This window comes from Neovison vison, chromosome 4, assembly GCF_020171115.1.
Source record: "Neovison vison isolate M4711 chromosome 4, ASM_NN_V1, whole genome shotgun sequence".
NCBI lineage: Eukaryota > Metazoa > Chordata > Mammalia > Carnivora > Mustelidae > Neogale > Neogale vison.
The window spans coordinates 226,889,997-226,916,606 of NC_058094.1; the positions used below are offsets into that span (position 1 = coordinate 226,889,997).

General features: G+C 45.8%; 1 pseudogene; it reads right to left on the reverse strand.

The window, feature by feature from the left end:
• Positions 1–18,769: 18,769 nt before the first annotated feature.
• On the reverse strand, positions 18,770–18,890 carry LOC122905615 (annotated as a pseudogene).
• Positions 18,891–26,610: the final 7,720 nt, after the last annotated feature.

The window sequence follows — 26,610 nt, forward strand, 5'->3', positions numbered from 1 at the left end:
GAGGAGGAAGCAGGCTCCCCGCTGAGCAGAGAGCCCGATGAGGGGCTTGATCCTAAGACCCTGAGATCATGACCTGAGCTGAAGGCAGAGGCTTAACCCACTGAGCCCCCCAGGCACCCCTGAAGTGTTGAAACTCAAACATTAACTGAGAGGAACTGCTGTGCAGAACGCAGCTGGGACCACGCGGAAAGGCAGCTGCGGTAGGCGACCGTATTTTCGTATTTTAGAGGAAACGTGGGTCTCGTCAGATATGTCCCAGATCTAAGAAGAGTCCAATTTCAGAGGAGGAGGGGGAAAAAAAGCTATAACCCTGGAGGTAGAGAATTTAAAAGTGAGTAGGGCCAAAGGAAGTTGTCTCTAAAAATAAGTAAGTGTCTTGTAGAGTGGAATTATTATTTTTTAAATATTTTATTTATTTATTTATTTGAGAGAGAGAGAGAGAGAGAGAGAAAGCATGAGAAGGGAGAGGGGCAGAGGGGGAAGCAGACTCCGTGCCTGACGTGGGGCTCTGTCCTGGGACTCTGGGATCATGACCTGAGCCCAAGGCAGACACTTAACCGATGGAGCCCCCCAAGCGCCCTTAGAATGGAATTGTCTTAAATATGATATATTTTGATTAAACCAAGCATTTAATAGTTTATGAATAACTTGGAAAAACAAGAGTGGACAGATAAAATGTTCACTACTGTGAAATCTTTTTTAAAAATTTATTTTTACTTTTTTAAAAAGATTTTATTTAGTCATCTATTTATTTGACACACAGTATAAGCAGGGGGAGCACCTGCCAGAGGAGGAGGGGGAGGGGGAAGCAGGCTCCCGCTGAGCAAGGAGGCCCATGTCGGGCTCGATCCCAGGACCCTGGGATCATGACCTGAGCCGAAGGCAGTCACTTAACCCACTGAGCCACCCAGGGGCCCCTCTTTTTTTTTTTTCTTTTTAAGATTTTATTTATTTATTTGACAGAGACAGTGACAGAGAGTGAGCATGAGTAGGAGGAGCTGCAGAGAAAGCGGAGAAGCAGACTCCCCCCTGAGCAGGGAGCCCAACGTGGGGCTCGAACCCAGGACCCTGAGATCGTGACCCGAGCCAAAGACAGACGCCGGACCAAAGGTGACTGGTTTAATGATACGGTGTCCCATGTCACGGGACATTTCATAGCACTCACCAGAGCAGGAGCTGTATATCGGGACATGGAAACGAGAGGAGCACAGTACCTTTGGGGTGGAAAGCAAGAGGCAGAGCCTGGTGTGGTCCGAGGCTGTGAGCGTGTAAGGGCCGCAGTGTGAGCGCGAGGGGCAGCCCGGCGGGGTTACGGGGCGAGCGGGCCCCGGAGTGGAGCCGAGACCGAGCCCAGCACGGCTGAAGGGGAGCAAAAGACAAAACAGGAGGCAAGTGTTAACATTGGTTTATCACATGGAACGAATATACCAGAACACCGTACGATGGCAACCGTGGCGGAACCTGGGTGTCAGGCACGGGGGAACGGGGGTACATTTTGTTCAGTCTTACCGGTTTTCCTGTAAATGTAACAGTATTAAAAAATAATAAATAAAGCCGAGTTAAAAGCGTGTGTGTACAAGGGCGAGGAAGTTTGTAGATAAAAAAGATGCTCCCGGGGCGCCTGGGGGGCTCAAGTGGGTTAAGCAGCTGCCTTCGGCTCAGGTCATGATCCCAGCGTCCTGGGATCGAGTCCCACATCGGGCTCCTTGCTGGGCAGGGAGCCTGCTTCTCCCTCTCCCTTTGCCTGCCTCTCTGTCTGCCTGTGCTCGCTCTCTCTCCCTCTCTCTCTGACAAATAAATAAAATCTTAAAAAAAAAAAAAAAGATGCTCTCTGAAGTGGCAGTTTGGTATACTTCATCGCCTTCGTACTAAAACAGAAATGAGGGGAAAAGTGTGACAAATATCACAACGCGTTTACCAGCTACATTAGAAAATCCCAGGAACTCATGGCTAAAGGACTGCAACATTTCATACAAATTACACGTTCCTCATAACTTATGAATTAATATTGAACTACTGGTGGCAAAGGAGTACTCTTTGCCTTGTTTTAGATAAAGTACAACAGAAGGGGGAAGCTCATTTTTACCCACAGTGGGCTCAAGAGTGTTTTGTTCCTGCTGGTCTCCCAAAACCTCCTGTCAAGCTCGAATACATAACTTCTCTTCATTCTTGATCTCAGCATTTGTAAGGGATAAATAATTGATTAGCACGGGAATTCTGGGAATATATTCAGCTTATGCTCAGCACTAAACTATTTCTAAATGTCCTTAGGCCTCGACCCAAAATGTGCATCACAGAGATGTCAGCTAAAGCTGGAAAGTCAGTGACAGCATGGATTAGAGTCACGGAACGGCGAGTGCAACCAGAGAGCCGTAGACATCAGTTCACTGATATTTGCACGCTCAGCGGACTTGGCTGCGGAAAAAATTCCCCTAAATATCTCTCTGCTAAGAGTATAATGTCTTTTTTTTAAATTAAGATTTTATTTATTTATTCGACAGGGAGAGACACAGTGAGAGAGGGAACACACGCAGGGACAGTGGGAGAGGGAGAGGCAGGCCTCCTGCTGAGCAGGGAGCCCGATGTGAGGCTTGATCCCAGGATGCTGGGATCATGACCTGAGCTGAAGGCAGACACTTAACCGACTGAGCCATTAAGGCATCCTGAGCATGACCTCTTTGAGGGTAGAATCTTTGTTTCTAAATTTAACAATCTGGTTGAAAGCAGGAACTTCAAAATGCATTGATGAAAAAGTATAATTTAAACATTTTTTTTATGGTAACTCAACATGAGATCTACTCTCTTAATATATGTTTAAGTGTACAATTCCTTACAGCAGACTCTAGAATTGATGCATCTTGCATAATTGACACTTTATGCTATTGATGAATAGCTGCCCATTTCCCCCTCCTTGGAGCCTCTGGAACCACCATTCTGCTCTCTGACTCGATGAGTCTGACCATTTTATTTTCAGAGAGGGAGTGGGGGGAGGGGCAGAGGAAGGAGAGAGAATCTCAAGCAGACTCCCCACTGAGTGCAGAGCCTGAAGTGGGGCTCGATCTCTCGACCCTGAGATCATGACCTAAGATGAAACCAAGAGTCGGATGCTTAACTGACCACCCAGGCGCCCCTAAAAGTAAAATCTTGGAAAAAAAAAAAAAAACCCATGGTATGTACATGCCACATTTTCTTTATCTACTCATCTACCAATGGGTATTGACTTTGTTTCTACATCTTGGCTATTGTGGATAATACTGCTGTGAACACTGGAGGGCTGATACCTCTTTGAAACCCTAATTTCAATTCTTTCCTATAAATACCTGGGAGTGGGATTGCTGGATCCGATGGTGGTTCCATTTTTAATTTTTGAGGCATCTCCATACTGTTCTCCAGAGTGGCTGCACTGTTTTGCATTCCTGCCAACAGAGTATAAGAGTTCCCTTTCTCCACCTCCCTGCCAACAGTTACTATCTTTTGGGTTTGGGTTTTTTTTTTTTTTTTTTAAGATTTTATTTATTTATTTGTTGGAGAGAGAGAGAGAGAGAGAGCTCGTGAGAGTGCACAAGGAGGGTGAAGGGCAAAGAGAGGGAGAAGCAGACTTCCCATTGAGCAGGGAGCCCAATGCTGGGCTCAATCCCAGGACCCTGGGATCATGACCTGAGCCAAAAGCAGACAGTTAACCGACTGAGCCACCCATGTGTTCCTCTTTTGGGTTTTTTTTGATAACAGCCATTCTGACAGGTGTGAGGTGGTATCTCATTGTGATTTTGATCTTGATTTCCCTGATGATGAAGGATGTTGAGCATCTTTCCATGTATCTCTTGGTCTTTTGTATGTCTTCTTTGAAAAAATGTCTATTCGGGGAGCCTGGGTGGCTCAGTGGGTTAAGCCGCTGCCTTCAGCTCAGGTCATGATCTCAGGGTTCTGGGATCGAGTCCCGCATCGGGCTCTCTGCTCAGAAGGGAGCCTGCTTCTCTCTCTCTCTTTCTCTCTCTCTGCCTGCCTCTCTGTCTACTTGTGATTTCTCTCTGTCAAATAAATAAATAAAATCTTAAAAAAAAAAAAAGAAAAAATGTCTATTCAAGTCTTTAGCCCATTTTCTAAAGCTTCATGATACTGGTCTTGGCAGTGATTTCTTGGATATGACACCAAAAGCACAGGCAACAAAACCAGAAGTAGACAAGCAGGATAACATCAAACTAACAATGTTCTACTCCACAAAGAAAACAACTAATGGAATGAAAAGTTGACCTAAAGAACTCAAGAAAATATCTGCAGACCTTCAAGTAACAGGTGTATTTCCAAAATATATTTTAAAAACTCATGAAACTCAAGAGCAAAAATGTTAATAACCCAATTTAAAACGGATGATTTTTAAAACTTGATTTTCTGTGCATGTATAAAAGGGTAACCTCTGTCTGAAAATTTGCATTCATAGCATTGTTCCTTTTGCTTTAGTGCCAAAGGTGCCAGGCCCTGCTCAGGTTAGAACAGAGGAACACTGTGAATGCCATAAATGGGATAAGCCTCAGTTTTCACAGGCTCAGAGAGTAACTTGGCCTCTTTTATCCCTCCCTCTACTCCCCAAGGCATTTCTGGGATCCACTAGGCTTGTGTCATATCCTCAGAAATAGGTCCAGTTGGGTTCTCCTGCCCAGCTTTCTTGCTGAGGATCTTACCTGACCTGCTCCTGGTGCCATAGTTGAATGACGACATGACCGGCTCCAGCTGGCCTCTGCCAATGGTTACAGCGAACCCTCACGGGGCAAATGTGCAGACCACAGTGGATGGACTTCCCACCAATTTTGTGTTCTAGTTTCTCAATGGGCCCTCAGAGAAACACAGCTTTCAGCCAGACTCTTACCAGACACAGCCTCTTGGGAATACATCTCTTCCACTTTGAGACCTTACCCCTCAGTCAGTACAGCTGGGGCATAGACTGGCCATCCTCCCTCTTTACCTCATTTCACGCATTCTGCCCAGGCATCTAGGCACACCCTACCATATCCCCTCCCAGCCCCAAACACCAAGACCTCTGCTCATACCAGCTCATGCCCAGATGGCTTCTGGAGCTATTCTGCCCATGACCATCCCCTATAATCTAAATTCTAGGTTAAGCTTATCAAAGATCTGTAATGTACTCCCAAAGCAAAATCTTACTTTCTTGATATACTGGGGGAAGGGAAGCATGACTACCTCATATCACTGACCTGCATTCATCAATTATTAAGAATATTCTTAGCCTGTCATATGCACCACTTAATTGAAGGCACAGAAAAGAATATGAAAAGGATTATATTATTATTTTTGTCTAGTCATGTTTTTATTACTGGCCTCATCTCTTGCCCCAAAGTAATCATATCATACTTGAGCAACTGTCCAAATCAGGGGTTTTAGAATTGGCATCTGTAAGACCATCACTCAGTCCCTGTGTATGGTTGGACCACAAACCATAAATTCAGGAGCTAGCGGGTGGCCACAGTTGGCCTTGGTACTGGAAAAGAGAAATCCAGGCTTCACAAGGAGAACTGAATATATGCAGAATGTAGAGAGAAAAGGGGAGAGACAGTACTTCACAGGTTTCTAATAATTTTCTTCATTCTATTTGAATCCTTTCCGGTGGCCCTATTGTCCTTAAGTATCTTGTTATATGCCTGCGTCTTTAGAAAAAATCCCACCTGTTTTTCCTTAATCGACATAAAGTTGGGTTTTGGCACTTGTAATCAAATACACAATATTTACTAAGCAGTTACTTAATATTGCAAGCATATATGGTGCCAAATATTTTGCATATACTCACTTAATCTTACAACAACAACAACACAGGCTATACAGTCTGATTTCACAGATCATGCTCGTACTATTCAGCTTCCCAAAGAATATGAAGTCATAAACTCTGTGCTGTAATTAGTGATTTCTCTTGGCTGTCTCTCCCACAGACTATAAACATCTCGAGGTCAGGAAATAAGACTTATTTATCTTTATACTCATAGCACAGTGTTCAAAATGATTGGGTAAATTAATTGGTTATGGCTTTACTATATTACAGTGCAAATGTTTGTACCTTCTCTCCCAGTGCATCTCAAGTCCTTCAGGGGATTAGGGGAGAGGATGCTTTTAAAATGACACATACCTTCGAGTTCTGATCACCCTTGAACCCAAGGTTCTTCAAGCAGTTCCGTAAGGAACCCACCATTAGTGATGGAAGTATGTCATACAGCTCGGGTGTGGAAAGCTGTTGAGTGAAGTGTTGAGGACCATTACTGAGCTTCTTGAGGTAAGGAATGTGCGTTTTCATTGCTATAAGCCCATTGTCCAACAGAGTGCCTGGCATACCATGGATTAACAATATGTACTGGTTGAATGAATTGATAAGGTTGCTTTTTATCAGGTAGTTTCTAATTCTTTTTTTTAAACCACTTTAAAGATATTTCATATCTTTTGGATCCCATTGTTTCTTTTGAGAATTTTGCTGCCAGTCTCAGAGTTGTTCTTTGGAAAGCTTTTTTCCCTCGGGCTGCACTTAATTATTTTTTCCTTTGTTTTTGGTTTCCAAGAAGTTCTACTGTGATGTATCTAAGTGGGAGTTTTTCTTTGTATTTATCTTGCCTGGGGCTCAGCAATGATTGTATCTGTAGCTTCATATCTTTCATCAGTTTTGGAAAATTCTCTACCATTATCTCTTCAAATATTGCTTCATCCCCATTCTCTCTACTCTCTCCTTGGTACTTCACTTACGTGTCTTTTAGTTCTTTCTATCTCTACCTCTTTCTTTCTCTTCTATGGTTTCTGTCCTTTTGTCTCTCAATGCTTCATGCTAGGTATTTTTTTTTCTTACATATCTTCTGATTTATTCTCTTGTTAGCTGTGTTTAATATGAGGTTAAACCTGTATACTGAGTATTTAAATTTGGTTATTATTTTTCTAATCCTATAACTTTCATTTAGTTCTATCTTATGGTTTCCAATTCTCTTTTGAGTTTTCTTTATTCTCCTAGAACATATTCAGCAGAGTTATTTTAACACCTTTGAGTAGGAAGAACTCCATTATTTTGATCCCTTATGGGTATGTTTTTGTTGTTCATTGTTTCTCTAGGTTTCAGTGGATTTGACTCCTCACAAACCTATTTATTTTTTGTTGTGTACAAGACCTTGCATATTCATTATTACAGAAATAATTTGAATCTGATATAATGTTAGCTTTTGCTAGAGAAGATTTGTATTTGCTTTTGGCAGGTGGCTAGGGACACTAACAATTCCAGATCAGATTAATTCAATAGAGGCCTTAAGATAATTGGGAGCTGAGCTTCAGTTCATCCTGATTCCTAGGATTTGGCCCTTGAATTTCCCAACCCAGTGTGTGTGTGTGTGTGTGTGTGTGTGTGTGTTTCTCTAGAGCTCCCCTTCACTGAGGTCTCCCTCACAAGGCTATTAAAATATCTGCTCAGCTTTTCAATCTTTCAGTTACTTTTTTAGGAATTGGCAGAAGCCCCAGGAGAACAGTAGACCTAACACTGGATGCCACTCCTTAATTCTTCTCTAGATCCCAGCTCTGTAATTATTTACTGTGTTTTAGTTCCCCTAATGTCTTCAAACAAATTATTTTTATATTTTGGGCAGCTTTTCTAATTGTTCTCAGTGAAAGAGTAGTTCTCCATTATCTAATCTGCCATTTGCAGAAGGTATCTGATTCAATCCTTTAAAACTTTATCCTTACCAGATAAGCTAATAGTAAAAACAAAACAAACAAAAAAAGCTTTTATTTTTTTAAATGCCATTTACTGTTTCTTTACTCATTGGTGAAGATGCCATTAAGGTACTTTCTAAATAACTGAAAAGCAAGGCAGGCAGCCAAACGAGATAAAGGGAAAGATCTGGTTGATGCCGGAACAATGGAGATAAGAGAAACATTCCCCACATTCGGTTGAGCAGGCATTCTTTTTAAAAGGCAGTTCCATTCTCAGCTTTTATGTGTTATGTGTTACCTGAAGCAAACTTCTCTTTATGCAAAGCATAAAGTAATCAGGTATCTCATCAAGTAGGACAGAACTTGTTCTTTCTTCTGTGATGACCTGGGGTTGTATGTACCATATGTCACACTGGGTTAAAGGCTCAAGCAAGGAGGTGACCTCTTAAGAAAGGTTATAGCTACGTTAGGGATCGATGCTAAGTATTCAGCCGAAGCCTGGGCCAGGCTGGGCCAGAGTGAACAGTAGCAAAGGAGACAAGATGGCGCTGGCAGTCAGCGGACCACAGTGCCCGGGGGAGGTCAACAGACCTGGACAGGGGAGTGGCAGCTGGAAGGATCCAGTGAGACGTAGTAACTGGGGCAAATCTGCTTTCATTTCCTTCTGTCCTGAGCCAGCCTCAGCCTCATTCTCTACGGGACCGGCCCAGAGGAATGCAAGGGAAGAGAATTTCAGTCTGGTTTCTGTGGCAGAGGGAAGTGGAATTTTATACCTCTCCTGACAGAGGCAATTACAGGCTCTAGGAGCAAAGCCCAGGTGGCATTTCCCCAGAGTTGATCCTGTTTCTCTCCCGGGTTGACAACTACCTCGGGACAGGGATAATGGTTGTTGATACTATCCGCCACTGTGCTGATTTGAAACTAAAAGAGAGATTAAATATACAAGCAGAAAAGCATAAGGAAAGAGAAAAAATCAAGACTGGGTTGCAAGCTTGCCTCTGTGTCTGATAACCACAGTGGATTCTGCATTGGTGTGCACCTGGGAAGCTGACATCCCTTCTCTCCTGGAACTTGGAAGGGAGGGTAGTGGATGAGGACCTCTCCCCTTCCCCAGGCTCTCCTGCCTCATTTGTGCCCCCCCAACCCCCACCACACTAACCTGCTCATAGATCTCTAAATCAGAAGGGAACTTGGGATTCTGTCATGAACTTGTCCCTCACTCAAAGCAGGAATTCTTCTGAAAGCCGTCTTAGGAACTGATAGACAAGACTGTGCTCAAGCGCCATCAATATCGGGAAAATCGCCGAGGAATTCATTTTATTTTCATCTTATTATATATGAAAACACATGCAGCACAAAAGAGTATGATGAATGGGAGGATTCTCTGTCTGTTCAGTGCCCCTTCCTGTGGCAACTACTGTGACGTTTTTATATATGATATGGGAAGGGTTTGGTTCACATGTTCATATGACCGTAGTTCCCTTCCTTCAACCAGGGCCATGCACAAACTTTTTATTTAAGATGAATGACAACATAATTTCACATTAAGTTCCATTTTGAGCACTCTAACTGACAGGAAGTTGTGCCTAAAATTGAGCTGGATTTGTCTTTTCGAACAGTTTTGTCCTTGTCTTGGCTTCTAGAACTTCACAGAATGAGCAGAACTCTTCCATGCAGTGACAGTTCTGCAAGGGTTTCAAGACAGTGGCCTTCTATCTCCCACCACCCTTCAAAATATTTTGAGTTTCAAAATTATAGAATTGAAATAATCATGCATATTTCTTGCCAAAGAAAATCACTCAAAGCAGGAAGCTTGCTTTGAGTTAAATAAAACCAGTTACTCACTTCTGGTGAAAGGTTGGTTGGTTTGTTCTTGTTCTTATAGCATTATCCGGCCGTTACATGGCATGGATTATGGCTATTATAGCATTTGTTTACATGTGGTTACATCCTGAAGACTTTGTGTATCTCAGTTATCTGGATTTTACTTGTGTAAATAAGATATTTATGTGATTTGGGCTTTTTCTTGCAGCTACAAAAGTGAACTTTAAAAATTAAGATAACAAAAAAATAAAATAAAAATTAAGATAACTTTTACAAAATGTACAAACAAGGGGTGTCTGGGTAATTCAGTCAGTAAAACAACCGACTCTTGGTTTCAGCTCAGGTCATGATCTCAGGGTCCTGGGTTGGAGCCCCACATTGGGCTCCCTGCTCATGGGGAAGTCTCCTTGAGATTCTCTCCATCTGCCTCTCCCTTTCCCTCTAAAATAAATAAATCAAACTTGTAAAAAATAATAAAAATGTATAGATTAGGGGCGTCTGGTTGGCTCAGTGGGTTAAAGCCTCTGCCTTTGGCTCAGGTCATGATCCCAGGGTCCTGGGATCGAGCCCCGCATCGGACTCTCTGCTTGGCGGGGAGCCTGCTTCCTCCTCTCTCTCTCTCTCTCTCTCTCTCTCTCTGCCTGCCTCCTGCCTACTTGTGATCTCTGTCTGCCAAATAAATAAATAAAGAAATAAATATGTATAGATTATGTCTCCAAAGTGGAAAAAAATTTAAATACATTTTATTGTATAGCATGTTTGAAGATACTATCAAATTTACTTATTGTAATGAAAACAATGTATTCAGCTGAAAGGCATTGACATTCCCAGCTAAACAAAATCTTTATTGATTAGGAATCAGTTAACGGTGATCATAGATTTAGGCTTTCTTCCTTGGAGTCCTGAAAGTGGAGCTACTACTGAGGCTACCTTATTTATTTATTTATTTATGATTTTATTTATTTATTTGACAGACAGAGATCACAAGTAGGCAGAGAGGCAGGCAGAGAGAGAGGAGGAAGCAGGCTCCCTGCTGAGCAGAGAGCCCGAAGCGGGGCTCGATCCCAGGACCCTGAGATCATGACCTGAGCTTTAACCTACTAAGCCACCCAGGCACCCCTGAGGCTACTGTATTTATGAAAGAATTTGTGCCTTTTCTTTTTAAGATTTATTTATTTATTTATTTGAGAGAGAGTAAGAGAGGTTGAGAGCACAAGCAGGGGGAGTGGCAGAGGGAGAGGGAGAAGCAGGCTCCCCGCTAAGTCGGCAGCCCGATGGGGTACTCAATCCCAGGTCTCCGGGATCATGACCTGAGCTGAAGGCAGCTGCTTAACCCACTGAGCCACCCGGGGGCCCCAGAAGAATTTGTGCTTTAACACAAAGGTCAAAATATAAGATTGCAGGAGGTATTTCAGGATGGAAGGACTTTGGATTTTTAAGGTGTATGTGTAAGATAGAAGAGTTCTGGACCGGATTCAGACGACTCCGGTTTGTTCGGATTTGCCTCTGGTTAGTTTTGGACCTGGTTGAGCTCGGATTTCCTCCATCACTGACTCGTGTGCAGCGCTACGCCTGTACAGCGCCTTCTATACGTGATCTGTGTCATCTATATGTGGACCCTATGAGGTTCCTGCTTGCACTAGCCTGGTGTTACACACGACCAACAGGCTCAGGAGGGCTAAGCAGCTTGCCCAAGCTCACACAGCTCCAAGTGAGGGAGCGGAAATTCTCAGGCAAACAACCTGGGTATCTTGTCCCTGGACTCAGCTGTATTTTGGGGATACTTTTTTTTTTTTTTTTAAGTGCTGCTTTGCTCCTAGTTCATTCATTCTCTTCCATGGATCCTCCCACAAGACGCTTTTCAGCTCTTTTCTAAAAATCTTGGTGGGTTCTGTAACAGGCACCTGCCAAACTCCCCGTTTGCTAACCAGTCCGTCTCTCTAGACTGTCCTGGAGAGACTGATGACCCGCCGCACCTTGAACCCAGGTTGTGCTTCTCGCCCTCTGCTCCATTTCCTCTGAGAAAGGCCTCTTTCAAGTGCCGCCCTTGGGAAGCCAGACTATCCCTGACCGAAGGGATCTCTCCCTGTTCCACCTGGAAATCCTTTGCCGGGAACCGTACTGTTGACACCACTTCCTTTAATACACCATCACATAGTTATTTGTGCTTATGGACGACTTCCTTTAAGATAGAAAATAACATAGCTAAGCCCATCCTAGGAACTCAATGACCATTTCCAGAGGGCTTGGGTTGGGGGCTTTTTCTGGAGGTAGGAGCAGAGGGGTCTGTGGCCCTGGGGAGAGTGGAGTCGTCCACAAGTTCTGCTGTAAACTCCCGTGAAGAGCCTTGAAAGCCAAGACAATTGCTAGCTTCTGTCCCTCTCGCTTCTCCTTCATTTTGCTAACAAAGGAAAGCTGGTAAGCCTCAGGCCATCGGGATCCAATAGAAAATTCCCTCTGGTCCAGGGCAGTGCTGTGGGCATCATTGCACTGCAAGTTTACCCCCCGCCCCCACCGAAACCATCTAAGCTTTTCTTCAGTTCTTACTTCGGAGAGTCTCTTTTGGATTCTGACCCTGCGGTTGTAGGCTGAGTGGTTTATGTAATCCCGTTAACACCGGCACCCTGCACTCAAAAGGACCTCTGCATTTTTCTTTTGTGTCTCCCCCCATAAATCTGATATAGTTCAACTGCTGTGAAGTAGACAATTAAGAGTGTCCCTTCAGTTAAGGTACAGCTTCCAAGTCCCTTAGCATGTGGAACTAAGAGCAGCGCGGCCTTACAAACAGACACCTAGACAACAGCGCCTCCTAGTGTCGACTTCAGACACTGCGTGACGCGTGGACTCGTGGCCATGGTCAGGAGAGGGAGGTTTCCCAGCGGGAGTGAGCCTGCATCAACTGCCCAACGCGAACATGATGACATAAAAGCTTAATCTGAAAATGGATCCCCAGCAAGGGATGCCAACCAGGCTCTCGCTCACCAGTGTGCCCCGAAAGGGTTCTAACTGGGAGAGAAGAGAATTTTTTCCTTTCCATTCTAAGACGTTGCCTGAGCTGTGAGCTGAGCTGCAGAGTTTCCAAGTTCAGGCTGGCCACGCTGGCGCCCGACATGGCCCACGGGGCTCCACCCTGAGGATGGACCCACGCTTGGTGCCACGCTGCTGACCCTTGCTTGACATTCTTAATACTTTTTGAACCGGGGCCCTGTGTTTTCGTGTTGCACTGGGGCCTGCAAATTAGGTAACTGGTTTTGCCCTTAATAGAATTGGCAGCCTTGGTCTGGTTCCCAGTTCGGTGCTCTTGGCGCCATGCGGTGCCCCAGCACCGGAGACCAGGAGGATGTATCTTCTTTAGAGGACAGTCTGCTGTGGTTACCACTGGACAACCCACCCCCCCGGGGGGCAGGGCTCAGGTGTAAACATGCTTTGTTTTATCCACTTACTGTATCCTGTCTAGTGACCATGTTCATTCTTGCTCCCCAGTTGTATTTTTAAAAAATATTTTATTGATTGATTTATTTGAGAGACAGAGAACGTGTATGAGAGTGGGGTGGGGGGAAGGAAGGAGGGAGGGAGAGAGAAAGACTCTCACATAGATGCCCCGCTGAGCACGGAGCCCGCCTGGGCTTGATCCCGAGACCCCAAGATCATGACCTGAGCGGAATCCAGGAGTGGGACCCTTCACTGAGCCCCCCAGGTGTCCCTCCCCAACTGTATCTTCAAACAATTACCCCAGCAGCAAAGCCAGGTACCAGGTACCAAAGCACCCGGGACTGACTGCTCTCCGGGCTAAGGAGCTACCTGCCTTGTCTTCTGTCGATCACAGGTTTCCTCGTGCTCCTTGTCATTTCTTCTCTCCCTTTCCACGTCTGGCAGGTTTCTGTTTGCCTCCGTGACTGCCTACCTGCTTGTGGTCCTCCCCACCTACCGTAGGCCCCCACACTGAACACCGGCTGCATACCGGGCTCCCTTAGGAGGCTCTGTACCCTCGCACCCCTCGTCCTGGAGGTACGGAGTTTATTTCTTCACTTTCCACTTGAGAAAATCGGAGCTTTCAGAGAAGCTAGGTGATGCGCTCACGCTCACGTAGGAGACCTGCTGTTCCACACCAAGCCGCACCCCATCCCAGCCTGCTTTCCCCCCTCTCTCCATCCTGGAACCGGCCACCCGATCCGGGGCCGTCGCAGTGTCCCTTGCTGGATCATGACCTCTTTACTCCTGTTGCCTGGGGACATGTCCACTGTAGAGGGCGGATTGCCCCAGCCCCAGGTCCCTTCTGGTCTTCTTTCCCCACAGGAATTCACAAGGCTTCAGGGTAACACATTCCAAACCCAAGTCATCTCCCCCACCCCCCAAAGGCCCTTCCCCTCATTCCATCTTTCGGGCACAGGTCTCCCTTCTTTCCCGCATACTCAGCCAACGTTCTCTTGCAGTCCCTTTGTGGTGCGGGTCTCCTTCGCCCTTCCCTGCTCGGCGGGCTCGAACACACGACCTCTCAGATTCCCACCACCTCCAGCCTCCACTCCCGCCCCTTCTCGGCTCTTCTGTCCGCCCCATGAATGGCTGAAGAGTCATCTTTCTACAGAGGAGCTCCAGAGCCCACCAGTTGGATAGAAAAGATGTCATTACTTTGGTCTTCCCCTCCCCCCACCCCTGGGCCTTAAGGCTCCTTTTAGGGCCCCTTCTTTGGAATTGTAATAATTTGTATGTTCGTCTGACATGATGGCACAGTAAGAACATGAGACTGGTCTCCAGAAGCCATCCAATATAATCAGCTTTAGTTTAGGGGTTTTTTTTAGCCCCATCAACGGGCTGATTAGACATCTGCCAGTGGAAGAGAACTTGATGGGCATTACCAACATCTTTGCCGACCAATAACGAACATTCCCGGTGACCCAGAACAAACTCTCAGTAACCCAGAAACCACTTTTCAGTGACTTTCAATGAGAAAAGCTCTATGAGTTGAAAGCAGAAAGCTTTTTTAATGACCATAGAATCACCTTTGGAAAAGTTGCCTTAGGGCCAATAGAAGAAGTAGACAGATTCTCAGCATTAAGGCCTTAATGACACAATTACCACCACCCTCCTTGTTTTGTCTGATTCATTAGGCCCTTGGTTTCCATTAACTAAATCCAGGCCTTTGTTTCTGGTTGAGGTAATAAATGGTGAATGGCACCTCTCTCCAGCCACCCATTTGATTAGCTTAAAATGACCTCATACTAGTTTTACATACTAGCATGACTCAGACTGATGTCATGTAATCCCGCTAAATGATGTTGATTCCCCACGGCAATCAGCACCTTCCCAAAAGCTTCAGCCGAGAACATTCTTGCAGGCCTGCTGTTCCAACCCTTTTTATTTGGATGTTGTACAATAGGCTTTCGCTTTGAGTTCATTGTTTCTGTTGACATATTAAGTCTTTAATTTACAGTGTCTTACATGGAAACAACTTGTTGAGAATGAGCCACCCCTACACTTTGAGTTTTGGTCAAAACTATGGTCTCCTCAGAGTAAATGGAATAATAATTAAAAAAAAAATCCAAGAACTAATTTACTGGTTGGGGAGTATAAGTCAGTGTTTCAGTTCATGAATTATTAATAATAACACCTGACATGTGTATCACTCTTCTCCATTCATCAGAGCACCTGCACGTTTATGATCTCACCTGACCTTCCAACGGTCCTTTCAGGCAGCTTCGGAAGCCATTATTAGGCCCCCTTGTCACCACAGGGATGAGGGTGTTCATCGGGGTCAGTTCGCTAGTAAGTGGCGAAAGAATTTCAGTCTCGTGGTCTGCTTAAGAAAGAAGTGGGTATTAAGAAGTCTTTCCAGTTATCAGTAGGTAGCATCTTAACGCTTTTATCGGGGGACGGGTGACCTCAGAAATAGAAGAGATAAGAGGACAGATGAGGGGGCGCATGGGTGGCTCAGTTGGTTGGGCAACGGTCTTCGGCTCAGGTCATGATCCCGGGGTACCAGGATCGAGTCCCGCATCGGGCTCCCAGCTCCACGGGGAGCCTGCTTCTCCTCTCTCACTGTCTCTCTCTCAAATAAACAAATAAAATCTTAAAAAAAAAAAAAAGAAAAAGAAGACAGATGAGGGAAGAAAAGGAAAGGGAGAGAAAAATGTCTATTCATGGACATCAAGTCTCAAGAGATACAGTAGTTTAGTTTTATAAAATTAATGGGAATCAGTCGTTCCAAATTCACACCCTCTTATTACTGCCAACTTCTAGTATCCTCTAGCTTTTTTTTCTTTCTTTCTTTTTTTTTTTAGATTTTTAACTGATCTCTACACCCAATGTGGGGTTTGAACTCAAGACCCCCAAGATCCGGCGTTGCACGCTGTACCGAATGAGCCCGCCCACTATCCCTCAACTCGGACTTTTAAAAAATACTACCATAGAGAACAGCTAGAATTTAAACAGTGGGGATGTTTTAAAGGTTAAGAACTGTGAACTCATGCATGCAGCTGGGGAAAGACTATCTGGGCAGCAGCCAGAGTCCAGCTGCCTTTAAGGGAAAAGACAGCCTCTGCTCTCTTAGACCCCATCAGAGCACTCTGTGGTACCCCCAGCGGCGTCCAGCTCTTTCTCCAGGCTATGGAGCTGCTGTCAGGCGGTGAGAATGGCCTTCCACCCACGCACAGCTGCTGGGTCATTTCTCTGACTTCACCCTGCCCATCCTGGCCTGTTACCCAGTTGAATAGATCAATCGGGTGTTTGACCCTCCTGTAAATCCACTTTCTAAGGTTGATTTGGAAACCCAGGGAGATCAACAATTTGGTATTGGTGTGGACCACAAAGTGTTTTAAAATAATTCGTACAGGGAGCGCCTGGCTGGCTCAGTTGGTAGAGCACGCCTCTCTTGATCTCGGGGTTGTGAGTTTGAGCCCCACATGGGGCATGGAAACTACTTAAAAAAAAAAAAAAGAATTGTTCTGAGTTTTTCCCACAGGGAGAAGATTGAGTTTGTTGGAGAACATCATAATTTATCTCTTTTTATGTGCTGAAACGGGAGGTGCCCTTGGGATCCCCAAACAGGAGAGAGGAGAAGTTGGGGAGTGAGACTGTGGCAATTTGGGAAACTCAGAGTCTCGAAACGAGTGACTGACGCGGAGGCAGGAAGGACAGAACTATCACGCTTTGGAAACTTCTCCCGCCCGGAATCGTGTGCTCCTTAAGCTTCGTACAACCGAGATGCAGACAATCTTCCAAGTAATTTTAAAGTCAACTTATACAGCAGAGTAATTACTTTCCACCTCAGATCTTTGGGGAGTTGCCCCTGCCAACTTAATATCACCCTCCGCTGTAACTGTAACCATCAGACTGCAATAAGGAGACCAGCCTTTGCTTGTCATCAAGATAAATAATAGACAAAATAACCTGCAGTATTATTTGTTAGCGGGGAGGGGACTTTTTAAGAGATTATCTGGGGTACCTGGGGGGCTCAGTCGATTGTCTGACTCTTGGTTTCGGGTCAGGTCGTGATTTCAGGGTCCTGAGATCAGCTCTGTGTAGGGCCCGGTGTGGAGCGCAGAGGCTGCGAGATCCTCTCTCTCCCTCGGCCCCTCCCCGCCACATGCACAAGCTTGCAGACCCTCTCTCTCTCTCTCAAACAAACAAATCTTTAAAAAAATAAAAAATGATCCAAAACTTGAAAATAGCATCCAAAGGTGAGTGGCATGTCCTCTCAAAGGCACACAGGGGTGAAAGTTCACCCGGGGCTTATCCAGGGCGATGCTCTCTGGGGTTCTGGCTTCACTACTGTGTGCACTCAAGGACACGGCTCTAGAATAAATGCCCGGCACTTTGCAGGAATAGATGCTCGATAAATTTTTCTTCCGTCCTAAGGTTTTTCTTTTTTTCCCCACTCATTAACTTTTCTAAACTATTTAAAGCATTTTTCCCCCCACAAAAAGCTGTTGTAAATAGAGGGTGTGCCTTGTGATTAAGAAAATATTGTACTATTTAGGTTGAATTTTACTTATATCCTTGTAAGTAATCATATTAACGAATTCAATGTTCTAATTTTCCATTTATCCATCTAAGACATTGACCGACAGTAGAATGATATCAGTGGCTGACAGCGATCAATCAATCAATTATAAAGCACTATTATGAGAACAAGGCTTGTCAGTGGATTTTAATTTTCTTCTCCAATGGAGTGACTGTTTTGATTGCTAGATATCATGAAGCAAAAGATATGCAATATTTGATTTTGATGGAGCATTGAAGTTTCATATTTTGAATAGCACAGGAGTAGCTATAAATTTTAAAAATATATATTAAATACCTTTGGGGACGAGCTATTGTTCCAAATATAGTATCATAAAGTAAGAAGAGTAAATGGTCCCTTGCCAGTTACGTGTCTTGATTTTGAGGCTAATTCAGGCTTCTTGCTTCTCTTCCTCTCAAGAGACAGTGGGATGAGGTTTAAAACCGTGAGGGAGGGGCTGGGTGTTTCAGTCAGTTAAGCATCCGCTTTGGCTTAGGTCATGATGCCATGGTCCTGGGATGGAGCCGCATGGGGCTCCTTGGTCAGAGGGGAGCCCGTTTCTCCCTCTGCCTGCTGCCCGTCGGCCGCTTCCTCCTGCTTGTGGTCACTCTCCTTCTCTCTGACAAATAGGTAAATCTTAAAAACAAACAAATAAACCATTAGAACTTCCACTTGAAGGTGAGCTGAGAATAGACAATAAAAGTACCTGAAAATTGACCTTGCTGATTTCTAACATTTCTGAAAATAGGCGAATATAATAAACGGTCAGTTAAAATACACGTTTCTCCCCCGTTTCACATTGATAATGGAAAGCAAACCATAAGCTTATACACATGAACATATTGAGTAGAAGGGAATGTTTGAGCAAAGACCCACGATTCCTCGTTTACTATTTATAGGTAGTAACAAAACCAGAGACCATGGGAAGGTTTCCTTCGAGAAAAGAGGCTAGGACACTTCTTGCGTATCTTTGTCCACGTTTTCTCCAGGTTATTTTTCATTCCATCGGAGATGCCCACGCTTGCTGTTGAGTGTCTGGTGACAGCTCTGGATTAACGCGTGCCAGAGTAGGATGTGAGACCCTGAAGGACATCGGTTATCAGGAATGCAAAGTGGCAAGAGTTGGTGCCGACAGACAAATGCAGCACCAAAGTTTAGGAAACGAGGAGAAAAAGACAATTACAGGTTTCATCTAGTCCCTTGAATTCCAACTCCAAAAATGTTCAGAGAGCCACTTGCAAAAATCTCAAATGTCGAGAAACAGCAAGTGTTGGCCAGGAAGCGGAGAAAGGGGAACCTTCATGCACTGTTGCTGGGAATGCCAACTGATGTGGCCACTCTGGTAACAAACTATAGAAATGATCCCTGAAAGTATAGTCTTTGGTGTGGCCACTCTGGAGAACAGTATGGAGGTTCCTCAAAAAGTGAAAAATAGAACTACCCTATGACCCAGCAATTGCGCTACTGGTTATTTATCCAAAGGATACAAAATGCTAATCAGAAGTGGCACGTGCCCCTGAATGTTTACAGCAGCATTAGCAACAATAGCCCAATCATGGAGAGAGCCCAAAGCCCACTGGCGGATGAATGGATTAAGAAGATGTGGTGTATATATACAATGGAATACTATGCGGCCATCAAAAGGCATGAGATCTTGCCATTTCCAACAACCTGGATGGAACTAGAGGGTGTTATGCCAAGTGAAATGAGTCAGTTGGAGAAAGAATGCCACACGATTTCACTCATAGGTGGAATTGAAGAAACAAAATAGATGAACATAGGGGAAGGAAGGAAAAAGTTAGATAAAAACAGAGAGAGAGGGGCGCCTGGGTGGCTCAGTGGGTTAAGCCGCTGCCTTCAGCTCGGGTCATGATCTCAGGGTCCTGGGATTGAGCCCTGCGTCAGGCTCTCTGCTCGGCGGGGAGCCTGCTTCCTCCTCTCTCTCTCTCTGCCTGCCTCTCTGCCTACTTGTGATCTCTTTCTGTCAAGTAAATAAATAAAATCTTTAAAAAAAACAAAAAACAAAACAAAACAAAACAAAAACAGAGAGAGAGGCAAACCGCAAGAGACTCTTGACTACAGAGAACAAACTGAGGGTTGGTAGAGGGAGGTGGGGGGGCTGTGTTAAATGGTGATGGGCATTAAGGATGGTGCTTGTTGGGATGCGCACTGGGTTTTGTATGTATGTAGTGATGAATCATTAAATTCTACTCCTGAAATTAATACCACACTATATGTTAACTAACTTGAATTTAAATTAAAAAAAATTTTTTTGAACTTGCATCACATATTTGTGTGTGTGTATGCCCTATATTTATATGCATATATTGTTGCATATGTATGCTACTGTGTTAATGCTATTGTACAACACACACAAAAAAACAAAAATATGAAAGAATGAAATAATATTTTTAAATAATTCTCATTTAATTTCATCTATTAATGGAACAAAACGCATTTTACTTTGTGATCGATTATGTCTCACTATTGCACAAGATCTTTATTTAACACTATGATAATTATTCAAAGTCTGGTATCAAATTTGGTTTCCTTCTGTGCTTGTTTTCATTACTGAAACTTGCCTGCTTTGCTGAAAAAGATATTTTTCACAGAAATGGAGAAATGAATGGCTTGTCTTTCAACTCAAAGATTCTTTGAAGTTCTGTGCAAAGAAAATAACCCCTGGACTTATGTGCCATAGAACATATTTTCAGGGTCAATCTGCATCTCATTAAAAAACTTCTGTGATGATCACCCACTTTAAGATAGTGTTATCCATGACCCATGCGTGTAAGCGGGGGCTTCACGGGGGCCGTGGTCGGCCCCTGGAGTGCCTACCCTTCTTTGCTTTCCATTAGGGACAGCAGCCAAGGCACTGACCCGTGTCCACAAGCTCTTAGATATGAGCAAAATTGTATTTTGTCTCTGTTTAAATAAAAAAAATAGGTTCGATAGGAATTTTCCCTGTAACCTCATGGTTTGACTGATATATACTCCAGTTGGGAGATCGATGCTTCAGGAAACTGAGGTGTCAAACACTCTATGGGTTGTAAAGGGTCCATCACCAAGCCTCAGGCTTGTAACCCAGCATGACAGCGGTAAGGGTCACCCTGAGAGGCTGCTAAGCCCCAAATCGTAATGCGGTATGCCGGGTCCCACAAGTGAGGGCGAGTGGACAAATTCCTCATCCCCCACCGGGGATGGATGGAACGTCCTTTAACAGCTTCAAAATATGGGGCCTTAAGCAAGGCACATAGCCTCCCTAGGTCTCGGCTTCCTTGTGTGTAAAGTGAAGGGGCTGGAAGAGGTGATCCTTCTCAAAAACAAAAAAAAAACCCACAACCCTTAATTTTACAAAATAAAAAGATAGCCCATGTTCACTGCCTCGGAAAATTCAGTGCCATTGATAAATGGAACTGTCTTCTTAATCCTTTATTTCAGACAAAGCAAAGAGAAAAGATCTAATACTTTTGTACCATCCTTTATCCAGACCTGGTGGTTGTAGCCGTGTTTCAGAATTCTGCACTGTTTGGACATGGAAATGGTGCACGTGTCAAGTCTTACCAGAAACAGCAGTGGGGTAATCACTCATGCTGGTGTTTCTGCAGTGAAACGTGCGTGTTTTCACACTAAGTAGGAAAAAGATGAGAAAACAGTCTCACCTCCATTCAGGTCGAGTTTTACAGCCAAAAAGTTTGCCAGGGGCAGAGCAGAGCCTGGAAACCCAGCTTCGTCACGCTGGTGTGGGTGACTGCGGAAAGCTCCCTTCTTTGTAAGACCCAACACCGGTTTCTAGAAATTTCATTCTCTTGTAGTTTTGCCCAGTACGTTCTAGCCCGTGACAAAATAGCAAAGCCACGTAAACGAAGTGGCTGTTTTTCCACCTAGCAACGGATCCCTCCACCCACCCAGTTTGGCCTGGGAACTTGCACCGTGTTTGCCTTTCGCCAACTGTGGGTAACCCCAGGAGAGGCTGTAAATACAGCGACTTACTGTGAAGAAGGCTACGGCTGTCGGCTGGGTCTCCAGGCCTCCGGGGGTCTGCCTGCGGGGATCTGCCTGGGCCGAAGCACAGGTAACGTCTCATGACCAACCTGCTGAGAACTGGGAGAACAAGGAGGCATTATCTGCCCCTACAGTTCTGGCGGAGTCCTTGGTCTGCATCTCTGAGTTTAGCCTTCCGTCTCGGGAGGTGTGGGAGACAGAGGGGTTATTGCCACTTACTGAACACTCACAAAGTGCGGGCATGCCTGTCTCCTCCTTATCTTCCCGCCGTTTTTGTACAGTCGGCATTATTTCCCCGTGCGCTGGGGGAAGGTGTTAGGTTTCAGAGACGATGAGAAGCTTGCCCAGGCGGACTGGGAGTAGGAGCGGCAGAGCCAGAACTGGAACCCGGGCCCCTCCCCTTATTCCCGGCTCGCAGGGCCCGGAATCGCTCTGTGGGTTGGCAGTATCTTCTCCTTCCCGGGGAGCGCGCTGTTTGGACGTGGGAACCCGGGACCCACCCCTGCTTCTCGGTCTACAAAGTGAGCGTGAACCCCAGTGGGCCAGTCTCAGAACCGCGGTGGGGGTGGAACGGAATAACCCAGGCAAAGCCTTCCGTGCACTGATCTGTGTTTAAAAAAACGGTCGCTATTTTTATTATGAGACGGTTTCCAACGCACACAGGGATCAAGCTCCAAAAAAAGCTCATTTTACATTCAGTTGATTGAATCTGAACATACTTGCCCACATGAAGAACATCGGGCATTTGATTCGATTCCCGGTAAATACTTCCTCGTGTTACTGACGGGGCAGGGACCCGGGTGTGCCTCGCAGGGGCGGGGGGCTCTGCCGCGTGGGAAGGGGGCAGGCTCCCACCCACCGCACCCCAGGGCCCTTCTCAGGACGCTGAGGGCCAGAGCCCCGCAAGCTGCCTTCAGCCCCTGTCCTAGGACAGGTTTTCCTTCACTATGATTCCCTTCCCGCAGCGGTAATAAAATATTCAGGTTGTTTGGCGGTTGTCCAGACCTTAAAAAATATAAACAGCTGTCTTCTCCCCGCCCCCTCTGCCCTCCGCGCCCTGCATCCAATATTCCCGTTTCCTCAGTAGTGGGCTCAGGAAAGCAACCGCTACTTTATGACGAAATCGATCCCCCGAGTCCCTTCCCCTTCCCAAAGTTATTCCCATTTTTAAAGAAATGGGATCTAGAATTTCAGGTGGTGACATAGCGTGAGCCCAGGATGGTAGCACCGGGGCGTTAAGAATGCCTTTCCTACAACGTTGTTTCGGGGCTCGTCACCCCTCTCTCCTTCTCCCGTTCCTGAAAGCAGTTTCTCCAAGAGCCACAGCACTGTTTCAGAGAGCTGCAAGGTGGAGGGACTCTGACAGACTGTGGGACCTCGGATGGGTTACGCGCTTGGTCAGTGTCACTGTCGGTGACGGGGATTGGCCATTATCTGTGGGACACAAGGAGTACGTCCAAGCCAGTGACGGAACGTGTGGTTTACGGGTGACTGATGGCTAAGGTACTCGTATTGTCCAAGACAAAAATTGGGATGCACAGTCTGGTACAAATACATTTACGGGGACCCAAATACATTTATGGGGCCGAATCTTTGAACCTGGGATGCGGGCCAGAGATAGGGCAGCTAAAAGAGCAAGGTGGTGGATGGCAAGGGGCGGGCAGCAGAGCAGTGGACAGGACTGACATGTCTCTATCCCCGGGGCACAGACAGAGACAGGCACGGATGACCCCGCCATGCCCCCGCCCCTTCCAAACATAACAGAGAACCTGTTCCGACCTTTTTGCATACTGGAGCCCTGAACGGTGCCTGTCCTCTCTGTATAGCTGCTGGCCAACCTTTCCAGCTGCCTCTGGAGCATCTTTCCCTGGATACCCCAGAAGTGCCTCAAAATGCTCCTGCTGGTCCTTCTTCTGGCCCATGTCACAGCTTTGCCATGCAGACAGTCAAAAATAGCAATTATTTTTTCTTCTTCCCACCCCCATCCCAAGCGGTCCCTGAGACCTTTTGTTTCTACCATGGAAATGTCTTATTTATCCCAAGTCCCACGAAGATCCATCTCCGTGGTTTCCTAAATTATTTCCTCCCTTATCCACCTCCTCCAGGCACACACTGACGTGTGCACGCACACATACACACACACACACACCCTAAAACACTTCTGGATATTTATTGTCTAGAATAAAGTACACATGTCCTGGATATAACAGATAGAATACGTGCTAGCTTGCACTGAACCCCGAGCCATTTCCTGAAGTCCTCTGCCCTCTGTAAATGCTGTTCTTCTTTTCCCACTTTTCATTATTTTATTTTTAAGTGTTTGCCTCTCAATGGAGCTTGTCCTAGTTCTCCTAATCAGAATTAATTGTTCTCTCCTTGGTGCTCCCTAAAATGACCCCACTCTGTCCTAGTCACAGGCGGACTTGTACGCGTCTCCTTCTTGATACAGCCTTGGAGGTCCTCCTCTGTACACCCCAATCCCTTACCCGACAGCCAGCATCTAAAAGGGCCTTAATAATTATGTGTATAAGATGTGCTGAAAACCTTTTATTCTGGCAGAGGGCAATTGCATCTTGGGGGCATCTTGTTTCCTATCTCTGAAGTTTGGACCAGAATATGCCACCCCCAAAGATGCCACTTTGGCATAGGATTATTTTGAACTGAAGGCAATTAAGCAGCAGATGCAGGAGGAGCTCTGCCCTCTCCCTTTCTGCCTGAAAGCAGGACGTACAGTTCCTTCATCGCAGGTTCCCCCCACCCCCCATTGCCCTTCTCCTGAACCAGGGGGAAGGGAACATCCCGGTCCCAGGACACAGAAAGTCAGCAGTAAGGCAGGTCTGCCTAAACAAAACTTACTAAATAACCCTTGTTTTCCATTAATTTTTTCCATATGTTTACCTTCCCATAATCTACTGCCACTAGAGGCCCACACCTCGTTCATTTGTCTTGCCACTTTCTCCCATATATTGTCCTCTGTTAATGCGGTATATAGATGCCCAGGCCTCACTGCTTTTTAGAGTTCTCACCTTTTTTTGGGGGGGGGCTCCCTGTGTGTATATGAAACAGACCTTTCTCCTGTCCCTTTAATTTGCGTGTCCCAGTCACTTACCTAAGAGGTTGGAGGAATTGTTTTTCTCCCCTCCCCTACACTTACAACTTGGCAGACAAATGTTGACATCAGGAGCTCTCACCTCCTGCCTCAGGGTACAATCCTCCTTCCTCTCCACGTGGCCCATTTTAATGCCTGGGGGGCAGCTCCTTGCCTTCTCTAAACTCCCCAGGATGGGGCCCCTCATTTTCTCACATGCCAGCTGTGTTTTGTCCATTCAGTCCCAAAAGCAATTCACTTTGTGTTAACTCCTACTCAGGATTCAAGAATACCAGGTTGGGAAGCTTCTGCAAGTGAGTCTTGAAGGCGGAAACTGGGGAAGGGCATTTGAAGCAGGAGCTCAGAATGCTGTGTGCAGCGGGTGGGAACAGGTTCTGTTCAGTGTATGGTCCGTGGGGGTGACCTGCGTGGGGTGTGTGGTTGCCTTCAGACCAGTAGCTACAGAAGTCCATTACATGGCCAAATACTGGCCATTCCCATTGGCTTGTTAAGGGGACATTCACTCTGTGTATCACCCAAGTTGGAGTCGGGATTGTCAGGTTTGGTTCTGATTCTCAGGCAGAAAACCCATTCTCCTTCCTTGCTTCACACAACAAAAGGGACTCAGGGGAAGAGAAGTTAATTTCTTTGGGGGGACTGTTCAGTTGACATGGGGCTTGAGTGAGGGGCGCCTGGGTGGCTCAGTCGGTGAAGTGTCCAACTCTTGGTTTTGGCTCAGACCATGATGTGGGATCGAGCCCTGGATTCAGGGCAGACTTCTTGAGATTCTTCCCCCCTCCTTTCCCCTCCCCGGCTTCTCTCTCTCTCTCTCAACTAACTAAACAAATAAAATCTAAAAAAAAAAAAAAAAAAATTGGTGCTTAAGTGAATCCTATAGGCCTTCCCTTCTCTCCATCCTCCCCCCCCAGTCCTCCCTCTCCTCTTCCCTTTCCTCCCCTCCCCTCCACAAAGAGTTGTAGATTTGCAGTGTGTGCCAGCCCCCCTGCTGGGTGCTGGGGACTGATTCAGAGATGGGCAAGGTAGGATCCCCGTGTCCAGCGGCCTCGTCTCCTTTGTCAGCTAGGGATGTAAATCAGGATGACAGTCCTGGAAGGTCACCGCTATAAGACAGGCATGGGCTGCAGCCAGTGCAGAATGGAAATGCCAGGCCCTCAGTTAAAAATATTATGAAGACTTTCCAGAAGGCCACTTCAGTGGAGCATTAAACCAGGCACGGGACCCTTCTCAGGCATGGGGCCCTTCTAGTGAGTGTGTTCAGAAGCCAACAAAGGCAGCCCTGCCTTGCACTGTGTTCCTGCCCTGTGACCCAGGCGCAGAAGGGAAGGGGCAGGCAAGAGAGAGGCTGTAAAACGAGGGGAGAAGAAGGTCGCTGAAATCATCTGAGGCTGACATTCCCCACAAAAGGCCTCTTGTCTGCTTTCTTGGAGGAAGTATCCTGACCCCGCGATTATTTGCAGAATCACATCTCAAAGGGACCTTGGGTCCTCCTTCCAGGTTTTTCTTTTTCTTTTTTTAAATCATTTTGGAGAGGGAAAGACACTGTCTTCTGATTTCTCTGCACCAAAGTTGGGTCAGGAGAATGGCTGTGAGGAGGAAGCACGGGAGGAGGGGTATGCAGAAAGGGGAGACAGTTCTGATACTTTACTAAAGATGCCATTTTCTGAAACTGGCCAGCAAGAATGCGACTGGCGGCAATTCTTTCAGTTAACTGAGTTCTAAATGGAGCTGTGTTTGGCTGTGAGGCGGCGGTCCACACAGAGCCAACGGGGTTTACAGTTCCTAAACCACAGGTGACCAGCTCCCGTGGTTGGCAGGTCGGTGGGAAGCAGGATCTCGAATACCCAGCCACCTCATAGGTGTGAAACTGTACTTACAGTGACTCCTGAGAGGTAGAGAACCCTGTATCATGATGGCATAAATATTCATCTTTATACACAAACTGTGGGGTAGAGAAAACATTAGCAACCTCCTCTTTGCCCCATAAGGA